The sequence below is a fragment of the Neopelma chrysocephalum genome, unplaced genomic scaffold, assembly GCF_003984885.1.
Source record: "Neopelma chrysocephalum unplaced genomic scaffold, ASM398488v2 Primary Assembly neopelma1_97116, whole genome shotgun sequence".
NCBI classification, from domain to species: domain Eukaryota; kingdom Metazoa; phylum Chordata; class Aves; order Passeriformes; family Pipridae; genus Neopelma; species Neopelma chrysocephalum.
Window position 1 is genome coordinate 888,461 of NW_020925758.1, and position 12,411 is coordinate 900,871.

At 47.7% G+C, this 12,411-nt stretch overlaps 1 protein-coding gene across 3 annotated transcripts in view; it reads left to right on the forward strand.

Moving 5' to 3' along the window:
• The window catches only part of SETBP1 (SET binding protein 1), a 268,798-nt gene that overhangs the window by 1,161 nt on the left and 255,226 nt on the right, over positions 1-12,411 (forward strand). The window contains exon 2 of one of the 3 annotated variants that reach the window (XM_027671623.1): positions 1,134-1,325. The exons of 1 other annotated variant lie outside the window; for it this stretch is intronic. The gene's annotated coding sequence lies outside the window, so the exon portion shown is untranslated. Of the gene's footprint in view, positions 1-833; positions 1,326-12,411 lie in introns of those variants that run through there. One more of the 3 variants, XM_027671626.1, reaches the window with a different exon arrangement.

A 12,411-nucleotide genomic window follows, 5' to 3' on the forward strand; every position in this document is an offset into this window, starting at 1 on the left:
TCCTCGGTTTCTGTGGCTCGCTCCCGAAGTCCTGCAGCGTTTGGGGGTGGTGGTGGGGGGGAAAGTGGGGGGAACCAGACCAAAAAGACAAAATAAAAGACAGATAAAGGGAAAAAATCCGGCGGGGGAGCAAAAAGCCGCCCCCCAGGCGCACCCTCTCGCAGCGGGGAGGGGGATGAGCGTGTGTGTCTGTGTGTGCTCTGTGTGTGTGTGTGTGTGTGCTGTGTGAGTGTGTGAGTGCGTGAGCACCGACCCCGGCCCCATCAGGAGAAGGGGGTGTTTTCCCTCCGCCTTCCCTTCGCCCTCCCCCGGCCCGGCGCGGGGCGGCGCGGGGGGAGCGCGGAGCGGAGCGGGGCGGCCGCAGCCCCGCAGCCCGCCGGAGCTCCGGCACCCGCTCCGGAGCCCAGGGAGCGCGGGGATAAAGGGAACAGCTTCCTCGCCGCCCAAGCAGCCCTTTTTTTTTCTCCTGGCGGGGCTTTGCTCTTTCTTCTTTCTTTTCTTTTCTTTTTTTTTTTTTTTTTTTAAACTCCTCGCCGGGAAAAAGCAAAACCGAAAACGCTTCATCCCCCCCTTTACCTCGCCCCCCTGCAAAAGGCTCTCAAACAACCACCGACAGCAAGCAGAAAGCAGAAGGGGGCCCCCCTCCAAAAAAAATTAAAAAGAAGGAAAAGAAAAGAAAAAGAGAGAGAGCCAGAGACAAGCTCCATCGATTTCAAATCCAGGATTTTATCCAGTGCATTGAGGTTTTTTTTTTTAATTTTTATTCCCCTTCTTACCCCCTCCTTGCTGTCACCCCCCACCCCCAACCTCCCCCTTCTCCTCCTACACACCCCTTTTTTTTCCTTTTCATTTTATTTTGGATCCTGCTAAAATTAGTCGGGACTGCTCTGGGTGTTGCGTGTTAATTTGATTTACTCCGGGATTCCGGCTTTCCAAGACGCCATTTTCCCCCCTTTCTCGCTCTATCTCGTTCTATTTATCTCTCTCTCTATCATTTATCTCCCGAGCTGTCTCTCCGTCTGTCTGTCCGTCCATCTCCCTCTCCCCGGTGCCTTCCTCCTCCCCCCGCCCTCCTCCCTCTGCGCTCTGCGTGCGCTGCGCGGCCGGGCGCTCCCCTCATCCCCATCTGACAGATGAACACCGCCATGGGTTTGCCGCAACACAAGCAAAAGCACCTTTGGGGGCTGTGGCGAGGGATTGAAACCGGGATCTAAAAGAGAAGAGACAAGAAGGGGGGAAATCCGAGGAAGGAGGAGGAGGAGGAGGAAGAAAGAAGAAGAAGAGGAAGCTGCTAAGAAGCCCCCGCTGCCGTTTTGGGGATATGGGTTAGTAAAAGCGAAAAAAAAAAAAAAGGCAACAAAAATCCTGGGGCATCGAGGAAAGGTCTGTCTTGATGATCGGGATTGCAGGAGGGTCGTACTCCTCTCTCTTTTTCCTTCCAGCCCCCCACTTTTTTTCCCCCCTCTGCATGCAAAAGTTAATGTCGCCTCTTTTTTTTTTTTTTCTTTTTTTTTTTTTTCGTGTTGTGACTTTGCAATGGCGCGGAAAAGGCTTTATATTTTTTTTTTGGGGGGGGGAATATTCCTCCTCAATGTAATGCACGCGAATCTTCCTCTCCCCTCCGACCCCTTCTCTCCCCACGCTTTGTGCCTGCTTAGGGGTGTGTGTGAGTGTTTGTGTGTGGTTGCGGGGGGGTGGTGGTGGTGGTGTGTGTAAAACCGTGCTACTGGGAAGGGGTTGGAATTTTTTTAGGAGTTTGCATAATGTATTTATTCCCTCTCTTGTGTCCCCCTCCCCGCTTTTGTAGCCTATATGTGTTTATATGTGAAGGTGGCAGCTATGTGTGTGCCTGTGGAAACTGGGGGACACACACACACACACGACCCCCCCCGCTTCGTAAATTGCAGGTTAAGTGGAGCTAGAGAGCAGCACTGTAACCTTATGGGGATTTTGTGTGTGAGAGTGTGTTCGTGCGAGTGTGTGTGTGCGGGGGGCTCCGCGGCGGTACCCAGGGGGGTTGGAGTGGGGGGCGCCGCTGCCCCGGGGTGGCCCCGGCTGGTTTTGACATTGAAAAGGACACGCAGCCCCGAAAAGGGGGCGATCTGGGGGAACAACGATGCGGGCAGGGGAGTGGGGTAGTAATTAGCAAAGCGGGCCCCCCCCCCTCCCCCGTGTAATACTAGTTCTTAATAAGCCGTCCCCGGGACCCCGGTGGCCCCTTTTCCCCCCGACAACGGGTGGAAGTGGAGTTGAGCTGTGGACGCGCGGAATATCGCCGATATTATCCGGGGGGAAGGTGGTGGTTTGGGGAAGAGGAGGGGGTATAAGGCAGGCGGCAGCCGCGGGCGGCTATTGTCAACCCCAGCCCTGGCGCAAGGCTCCTGCCCAGCGCCGGGCACTCACACTCGCACTCGCACTCGCACTCATACCCCTTCCTCGCCGGGTTTTCCCGGCGGGCACCGGGAAATAGGGTGTCCCCCCCCCGCCCTTGTCTCCTGGGGGGTGTGTGTGTGTCAGTGTGCGTGTGTGTGTGTCTGTGTGTCAGCGCGAGTGTGTCAGCGTGTTTGCATCCCAATATCCCACCATCCCACCCGGGCACGGCGGTCTCCGCGCTGCCCCTGCTTGCTGTATTTATGTCTCAAAAAGGCAGTTGAGAGAAGGATTTCCGATTCGTTTCCGCTTCAAATAAACGGCCCCGATAATCCCGGGCCTGACGCCTGATGCTCAAAGGGCACTTGGCCGCCGGGAGCCCAGCCCGGGGAGGGAGGGGGGGGACAGGGCACACCCGGCTCGGCCGCCCCGCGGTGGGCAGGTCCCCCAGTCCTCGGGAGGGGTTAATGGGGGGGCTTCAATCGTGGGGTATGCGCATGGGGGACGCGCGGAGAGAGATGCGAGGGGAGCACCCACCCATTCTGGTACCGAGGGGTGGCGGTGTCCCCGCGGCTGCCGTGAGCCGGGCTAACCCAGGAGGATGGAGGGAGGAGGGTGGGGGAGCCTGGCAGCCTGTTGTCCCCGCATACAGAGGTGTTTCATTAGCCACCGGCCCGCGGTGGCCCTGCTCCGTGGTGGAGGGGACCTGCCGTGTGTCCTTCTATATCCGTCTGTCACACGGCAAAGGATGAGTGGGTCGAGGGGAGTGCGGAACCGGCCGGTGCTCTGCTGTCAAAGAGAGCATCCGAGCCTCCTGGTATTGATGGAATTGTTCCAGGAGGAAAGGGTTGCTGGCAAATCCGGTCCTGTGTGGAATATTTGGGCCCAAATGGGAACAATTACTGATTTGACAGCCCCTGTATCCAGGAGTAACTTGGTGCAGGCTACAGGAATGGTATAATCAGGTGTCTAGTGACAGGCAGTGACAGCATGAACTTCAGGAAACAAGTGGACCTTTTATTGTAGACAGCAAAAAAATATGCCTATCAGGGAATTGTAGAATTGTGGAATCACAAAATGATTTGGTTGGAAGGGACCTTAAAGCTCATCTTGTTACAGCTCCCCTGCCATCTCATTCCAAACCCCCCACCCCGCCAAGGCAGGGACACCTTCCACTAGACCAGGTTGCTGCAAGCCCTGTCCAGCCTGGTCTTGAACACTTCCAAGGATGGGGCATGTTCATGGGGAAATGTGCAAGTGGCTGCTTCATGCACAGCTTTCTGCACTTCTTTGGCCTTTCCCGAGATTACTCCCCTCGTCAGAAGCTCCTTCCACTCAGAGGAGAAACTTTTTTTCATCTCCATTTTTTTTTAGCCGAGAGGAGAAAAACCCTTCCACACAATGGAGTTGTACTTTAATCTCTGCTCTTAGCTCAGAAAGGTTATGTAAAAAGGGGAGGGGGAGAAGCAGAAACACTCAGTGAATGGAGACTTCTCTTCCATCTCTTATTGGCTTCAACTTTTTTTTTTTAACTTCTCAGACTCAAAGTTTTAATTGAAACCAGAAGTCTATTGAGAAGTAACTGAGCCAAGAAAACCTCTGTTTTCTCTGCAACTAGGGATGGGGAATAAATAATTTTTAGCTGATGTTATTTCAAGTTGTTTGAGCTTTTTGATTCCTGCCAAAAAGCCCAGCATAGATTATTAACACATTATCATTTTAGGAGGACGCACTCTTTGAAATGCAATAAAATGGTGTGTTAGGTTTGTGCAGAGCCATAAACTATGCTAGTTGTTGGCAAAAAAAAAGAAACAGTGGCCATGATTTATTATTAATAATGATCTTAACTGAGCTATTTAGTTCAATTTGATATTTACTGTGTTTCTCTACTGAGGTTGCTCAGTATTGTTTCCAGTGTACTTTGATTAAGTTGGGAACCGTTCTTGTTTAACAACCTCTATTGCCGTGTGTTTAATTAACTCAGGGAGTTAAATGCTTAAAAAGGTTCAACAATCATTTTTTGGCTTCTGATGCTGCCTAATCTCCTCTTATGCTCTTTTTTGACCCATCCTTTGAGCTGCTTTTTCCCAGCACACACATCTCTTAGGTGCAAGTGCCAGCTTACCAACAGGACTCTTGTTTTCCATTACAAGATTTGTCTAATCCCAGTTTCAGTGACTTTTTTTTGCCCTCTCAGTAGGGCTCAATTGCTCACACATAATCTTTCCCTTCTGTTTTCTTTCCCCTTTGGACAACACCCTCCAGGACTGAAAAACTCTTGCCTTGTGCCCTGAGACTTGCAATTACACAGCAATTTTGACTCTTGACCCAACTAGTAGCAAGAAAGGCTATTGTCTAATGAACCACGTAAAAACAGTTCTGGGATCCAACAGATTGCCGTGATGGAAATGAAAGCTGTCCCACTGAACTGATGACTGATTTGCTTAACCATATGCCTAGGCAGTTTTCCTTGCTCCCCATTAACTACCCATCTCTGGAGGACCTGTGATCTGTTGGTCTGTGATGACGTTGAAAGGCAGCACTAATAACTGCCAAAATGTGCTCCACGGAGCACGTAGGGACAGGTTTCAAGCCACGCTGAGAAAATGGGGAATTTTATTTTTGCCCACCATAACACGCAGGCACGCGGGGTTTTGGACGTGTAACTGCTGCGATTTCAGTACAGGTTTTGGTGATGAGGCAAGGGCAGCAAAACTGTGCACAAATATCACAGAATCATAGAGTCATGGAGTGGTCTGTGTTGGAAGGGACGTTAAAGCCCATCTCGTTCCAACCCCCTGCCAAGGGCAGGGACACCTTCCACTAGAACTGGCTGCTCCAAGCCTTGTCCAACCTGGCCTTGAACACTTCCAGGGATAGGGCAGCCACAATTTATCTGGGCAGTCTGTTCCAGGGCCTCGCCACCCTCACAGCCAAAATTTTTTTCCTAATATAGTTGACCTATAAAATAATAGATGGTCAGATGAAATCCATGGTAAGATCTAGCCTCACTGCTGAGGAGTTCAGACGCTCCTGGGGCAGCACCAATCCAAGGATCAGAGCTAGTCCCAAGCCTAGAGAGAAAGGCAAGAGTTTGTGGGACAATCTTAACGGAGAAGGTTCCCAGTGTTTTGCTGCAGGGCTTGTGGTTTCTCCTAGGACTGGTTTTGCTGCTATTATAGGTGTTCTGTTCTCACTACTTTCTCTCTTTCCAACTTGACAAAAAAAAGAGTTTCCTCTCCCGTTATTCTTGTTGAGGAAATAAAATTACTTACGCTTTTAGGAAATTGTCATCTTGATTAAAGATGGACTTTAAAATCCCTCAATTCCGTGTTTTAGCCTGGGGGGACTTACAGATCTGAAAGCGATTTCCAAACTTTCGAGGTTGGGACTGCTCTGCCTTCTGATAAGGGCATGAAATCAGGTTGCAAGTGAGCATATTTAGCAACACTTAGAGATTGTTTCTTTCTCCTTTTCCCAGTGTGAAGGCTTCACTTGATGTGGCTGCCAAAGTCCATTGCATTTTTGGACCTGTTTAGCAGTGTGCTTTATGCTGGGACCAAGCACAGCTCTGCAACAGGCACCTGGATTCTGAATTCGCATTTAACTGGTCGTACAGAGCACAAAGTGAGGGAGATAAAGAGCTCAGGGAAAAAAGGAAGACAAAATAATTTCTTAAATTGAATAAAATCAGTCAGAGAATAATACACCTTGTCTTTCAGAGCTGAGGAAATGTGTGAAGGAAGTAGTGGGTGCTAATTTCTGTTTATCAGCTCTTGAGGGAGCGCAAAGTTAGGGACTATTTCGCTCTTTTGGAGTTGGATTTACTTTGGAGGACACACTGTCCAAATGCAATGATGAGCTGTGGGATGACTGGGTATGAAAACCAATCTTCTGACATTATTTCATGTAGGCTTTAGTCATCTTTTGTGTCTCTCCAAAAGACCAAGTAGAAACTCTGGACACCAAACACCCTGAGGATTTGATCCAAATTTTATTATGATCTTTACAGCTCTAGTTTACTTCTGAGTCCAGTTGGGGATTTTTGCAAAGTCTCAGGCCTCTGTATCTCTGTGGTCCTTGCCTGGCTCTCTGCCCTGTGCCATTGCCAGTGTGTGACAATGACCCTGTTGACTTCGGATATGAAAGGGATTGTGGTGGGTCTGAAGCACGGGTGACCAAAGAAGAAGGTGGTCAGAGAAGTACTCTGGGAATGCAGTCACTGGTACTGCTCACAGATCCCTGGGTCAAGGTTTACTCTTGCTGATGAGTAGGGACACTGGTGCGTCTCATGTACTTGTCCATCTACCACAGGGGTTTTGCAGGGAAAATAGGAGTTGTGTAGGTGGTAAGGATCAGGCCAAGTTACCTTCTCTGTGCAGGGCTGCTGAGTCTGATGCACTTTTTTGAAAGCAATCAGAACGCTTGGAACAGCCATGCAGGAGGAGACCAATTTCCATGCAAACACGAGGTCAGAAGGTGGTGGCAAGGCTCTGACCTGCCCTGGGGAACACCAGAGCAAGCCCAAGGCTTGGCTCTTTGATACATCAGGATGCAAATGCCTGGCAAAGTGAGGAGCTGGAATTGGCTAAATACCTTTGTGGGGTGACTTATTTGGCTTCTCCATGGCTCCAAAGGAGTGAATTCTTGTTTCTGTATGGGTTGCTCTGCAGTCCTGGGCAGATAAGGGCTCCATTACTGTGGTAGCGATGAGAGCAAAGTTTCCTCTACTGTACTATGGTATAACCTGTAATAGTGCTTGAGAAAGCTTTTCAGAAGAATGTGTGGTAGGCAAGCATGGGGTAACCCAGAACTCGCTCAAATACCTCAAAATTAGAGATGGGTTAAAGATCGGAAGCCTGAGGTTTTAAGTTACTTTGAAATTTTTGTTAGCCTTAACCTTTAAAACTGAGAGATATATATGTATACAATGAATCACTCTGTTTCTGCCCCGGCGTTTTAGCAGATGGAGAAGTTGGTTTTAAGATGGAAGGGAGAAAATGATGACACTCAAACCAGAGGTCAAGCTGCAAGGCGTTACAGACACGTCTTTCCTCCGTATGAGTCCACATATCCTGCATATCCTACTGATGTGATTTCTAAGATCTGGACACTGGCCTAACTTCCCTCTGTGTTTCCAGACCCAGCATATTCTGGAGTGATGCTGTGATCCATGCCTACCACTCCTCAAGGCTTGCTAAATTATTGGCTTTGGAGAATGCAGTGGGGTTTCCACTGAAACTCCTCTGAAATCCTATTAGTTTGTTAGACAAGGAAATCCTTCCTGTAGTTGTTTCTTTCTTTTTTTCTTTTTCTTTTTTCTTTTTCTTTTTCTCTGTAAAGCCTTCCTATGGAGCCCTACAGTGGGAATTCAATAGAATTCTGCAAGGGGAATAATTCTCTGCTGAATTCCTCAGGTTTTTTTTTCAGAAGGGATCAGAGACACGAAGCTTAACTGGGGGAGTTTATAAAGTGTTTGAGCAGGATTGTACACATGTAGAGTGTTGTAGCAGGCATCTGGGCAAAGTGTTACCATACATGTCCATTGTTCCTAAGCTTAAAAAACAGTTTAAAATATTAACCCATACATTCACATCCTTGTAATTTCCATAAAGCTTCACCTAATGGGCTGAAAAATGCCATACTTTCTCTTTGTTTTATGAAAATTGTCTTCCTGAAAAGTTTAGTAAATCTCTCCAGCTATCAGCTGTTCCTCTTTTTCTTTCCCAATTTATTTGGAAAAAGTGAGAGTAGGGGAAGAAGAGGAAACATTTTCCTTTTTAAAATTATCCTAACCGTATGCTTTTGAAGAGGACAGCAGTCTGTATGTTATGGATATAGGCCTTCTGTCACCTTTTGGGGTGTAAGTGGGACAAAAATTGGAGGTTATGGGTTCTGATGCCATGACAGATTAAGCATCATTGTAGGCATCCTGAAGGCAATGGTGTTCTTGTAGTCTGCTGGGTTAAAGAGAGAGGTGCAGTCCAACAAATCCTGTTGGATAAGTGTCATAAATGGCGTTTGTTATCAGTGTTGGTTATGTTAGATTAGAGTTCTGTGTCATTGGAGGTAGTCACAGGAACACGAGTCCTGCTCCTTCCCATCTATCATCAAAGTTGAAGACACATCTGCTCTTAGAACATGCTGTCTTCTAAGTGTGACTTTGAGGCCAGAACATTTTCTTCACCCTTAGCTCAGTAAACAGACCTCCCAGGGCCCTCTAAGGAAAACTTTTGAAATAAAGGAGTGTGAGCAACAATTAAAATAACAATAAGCTGTAGTGTGGTCCTAGGTAGGAACTGAGAACCTATTCAAACCCACACCTAGCTCCAGCTGGAGAACAGCAGCATGGATACCTCAGTTCAGGGATCTCTTGACCCATGAGAGCCCACAGACCAAACTTTACTTGGTTGGGACCTAAGTGAAGGATTCAGATTAAGAGACAGAGATCCACGGGTCTTCGATGTAGAGAGGTGGGTACCCATGACTGACTTGACTGTGGATTTCCCCAAATTCTGACCCCATCCCAAACTTTAACATCCTCCTGGAGTCAGTGGTGTTACAAGTATTACAAGTGACAGAATGAAAGGAAATGGCTTCAAGGTGCCCCTGGGGAAGTTTGGATTAGATAGCAGGAATAATTCTTTCCTGGAAGGTTGGTCAGACATTGGAACAGGCTGCCCAGGGAAGTGCTAGAATCACCATCCTTGGAAGTGTTCAATAAACACGTGGATGCAGCCACTGGGGACACAGTTTAGTGGTGGCTTGGCAGTGCTGGGTTAATGGTTGGAGTCGATGATCTTAGAGGGCTTTTCCAACCTTAATGATTCCATGATTCTAAGGGAATAACAATCCAAAGACTGGGCCCTGCTTGAATAGGGATGTGAGTGGTGAGTGTGGTGCTCCTGACCCTGTTTGCTGCCTCGGAGGGAGTCGGATGTGTGCACAGAGCACAGCGAGGTAATTGAGCCGGAGAGGCCTTTCAGGCGTGCAGATACTCAGCGAGCTTTTATCTCCTTCTGACTCAACTTCACCCAGCATTTCTGTAACCACTTCCTCTTCAGCCTCATTAGAGGCAAAGGTACTCCTTTCCTTTGCCCACAGCAGCTGTCAGTTATCTTGCCTTTATTCCTGGCCTCGGGTCTTCCCACCAGCATGCTCCCAACTAATGGTTTTATGCCTCTTGATTTCACTGTCCTGGTACCCTGGGCTGCTCTTTGCCCTGGGTGCATCCAGCCACATCCACTGGTGTCCTGTGCTGCTTTTGACTCCTGATTTTTCCTCTTCTGTCCATGAGGATTTAAGGGCATTTCATATATTGCTGGCCCCTATACCCTCTTTTCTCTCAGAGCCAAAAGACTGATGCATTCTGCAGGACAAAGCAGCCTCAATGCCTTCCTCTAAATACCCTAAATTATTGCCCTTCTTCTTATATGCCCTTTAGACACACTGTTTTCCTACAATCCCCCCTTGATGCTGAAGATACTGGTACCTTATAGGGCTCCAAAGAAGACATCACTGCTTACTCAGCACAGAAGCACTCAGTGCAATCCTGGATGGACAAAATCCAACCTTTCTTACTCCTAGCATCATTTGAAGCATTCAGAATGGAATAACATGGGATGTGTTGTTTGTACAGACTCCAGACTGGGCACAGGATAGACCCTGGACTGAAGCCTTTTTGGTCCTCCTTGTGCCATCACTTATGGCTCTGAGGAATGGATGCCGAGCCAAGACCTAGTGCATTCCCTATCAGATGTGTTGTTTGATTTTATTTATTTCTTTGTTTCTCCCAATGGAAGGGAAGATTGGTGTATTTGGCACCTGTGCAAGCAAAAATGAAATAACAGAGGAGAAGGGGAAAAAAAAAAGGGAGAAAGGGGGAGTCCCATGGCAGCAACAGTAAATAAAAACAAGACTCTCATTAATGATTTATACAGAGAAGTAATATTCCACACATTTCGTGGTGCAGAGGGAAATGTTTGATCAGAGGGAGAAGGAGAGATTACTGCCCTGCCATGACGGTGTTAGAAGGAAGCTACTGTGTCTCATGGCAGCTCTCCAAGAGCAGAGTCAATCTAGGAAAGTTTGGTAACACAGATGAAGGAATTGTACAGGGTTTTACTTTCTGTGGCTGATCTCTGTGCCAACAACCTTTCCCTAAATACCCATAAAACTTTCCATTTGCAGCCTGAGTAGCTGCCGCTACCTCCAGGTTGGTGTGCTTGGCAAGAGCCGGCTGGAACGGAGTGAGCATTTAAGTCCCCTTCTGTGCATATTGACACTTCTCCCCCAAGAGTTTTATGGCTGTTGCCAATGGAATAAGTTTTATCCTTGCAGTGGCACACACTGTTGCACCCAGTAGAGTGCTTGGGGTGGTCTCTTGGGTCATCCCAGGAGTCACTTTTGATTACACATCATGCTGAGCATGATGATGCTTGGTCTGGAAGCTCTGCAACCTGGTGTTGACCTGACTTAGGCAAATTTCCTGGTTTGGGTTTTTGTGTTGTAATGAGCTGAAGCACAGTTGGCATCTCTTTCTGCTGTCTTGTGTCCCGGAGGCCTAATCTTCACAAGGATGATGGGTAAAAATAACATGCCAGCTCTTGATGTCATTAGGATCAAACACTTCTCCTTGATTTTCCAGAGAAGTTGTGAATGCCTGGAAGTGTTCAAGGCCAGGTTGCACAGGGCTCAGAACAACCTGGTCTAGTGGAATGAGTCCCTGCCCATGGTAGGGGGTTGTAACAAGATGATTGTTAAGGTCCCTTCCAAGCCACTTTCTGCTGTTTGTCTTGCAGGGCACAATTAGTAGGAGGTTGGTCCTTTAGGGACCAGAAGTCTCCGTGTGGAGATGTTCACAGGTCTGATGACTGTACTGCCTTCCCCAACACCCAGACACAGCTCTAGGTTGTGAGTGAGTAGGTTTACAAAACCTTGGCACAGTTCTCAGGCAGGAGATTGTAAAAGTCCTTGGGCAATGTGATGGGCATCTCTCTTCCTTCTGCAGATGGGTGCTTTGCTACGCTGGTTGTTGCCACAGCTGTACCTTGAGCAAGTATTGCTTTTATGGGCTTCATGATTTATGGCTGTGTCAGTTGTTTAATCATTCAGCTGGCCCTCCTGTCAGCCCTGTATGATAGTTAGTTACTTACATAGAAAGGTGACTATCTGATCTAATTATAACGTCTCAAACCTAATTATGGAGCCAGATATGACTCCATAATATACTCTTAATGCCTCTATGTTGAGAAGACAGATACACATGTGTGTAATGTGCACACTTACATGCCTCTGCAATTACGGATACGCTTGGACTCTCATTTATTTCTGTCTCTTTGTCTTAAGGAGGATGCTTGCAGGTTCATCTGGCTGTGAGAGATATTTGTTTTACCACATCTTTTTCCCTCCAGTGTGACCTTTCCTGGCTCCCTCTGCCAGACTTGGGCACAATGAGGCAGAGCCATCAGTCAGTGTTGCTCAGGAGGCACAGAGGGCTGGTAGCACTTGGACTCGGGACAATCTGATTGAAACAAGTGAAGATTACATTTCTGCTGTTGTTCTGGCAACTACCATTAACCCTTGCTCCTTGTTTTCATGTGGATAGACCACACCTGGCATGGCTTGCATCCTGTCCCTTCAGAGAAAGTCCTCACATAATCCATGCAAAATCAGAGGCAGAGGTGGGAGAATTGGAACAAAAGCAGAGTTGGAGACAGGGGTACAATGCAGAGAGGAATCAACTTTCTTCTTCTAATTCACTCAATTAATGAATCACATGCCTTAGTTGGTTATTTTTAGAGATAATTTGTGGATTACAGGCACTCACATATGGTCATACCATTTGCAATTATTATTAGTTGGGGATCCCATACTTTATTTGTCGTACACCCATATCTATTTTATGCGTATTTATATTCAGGTATATCTTTTAGATGAGATTATAGCAGCATGTTTAAAACTGTGGTTCAGTGGAGAGACCAATTTGCTCAGCACTGGAGACGGAGGCCAAGTAATACATCACAGAAGAGGCACAGAATG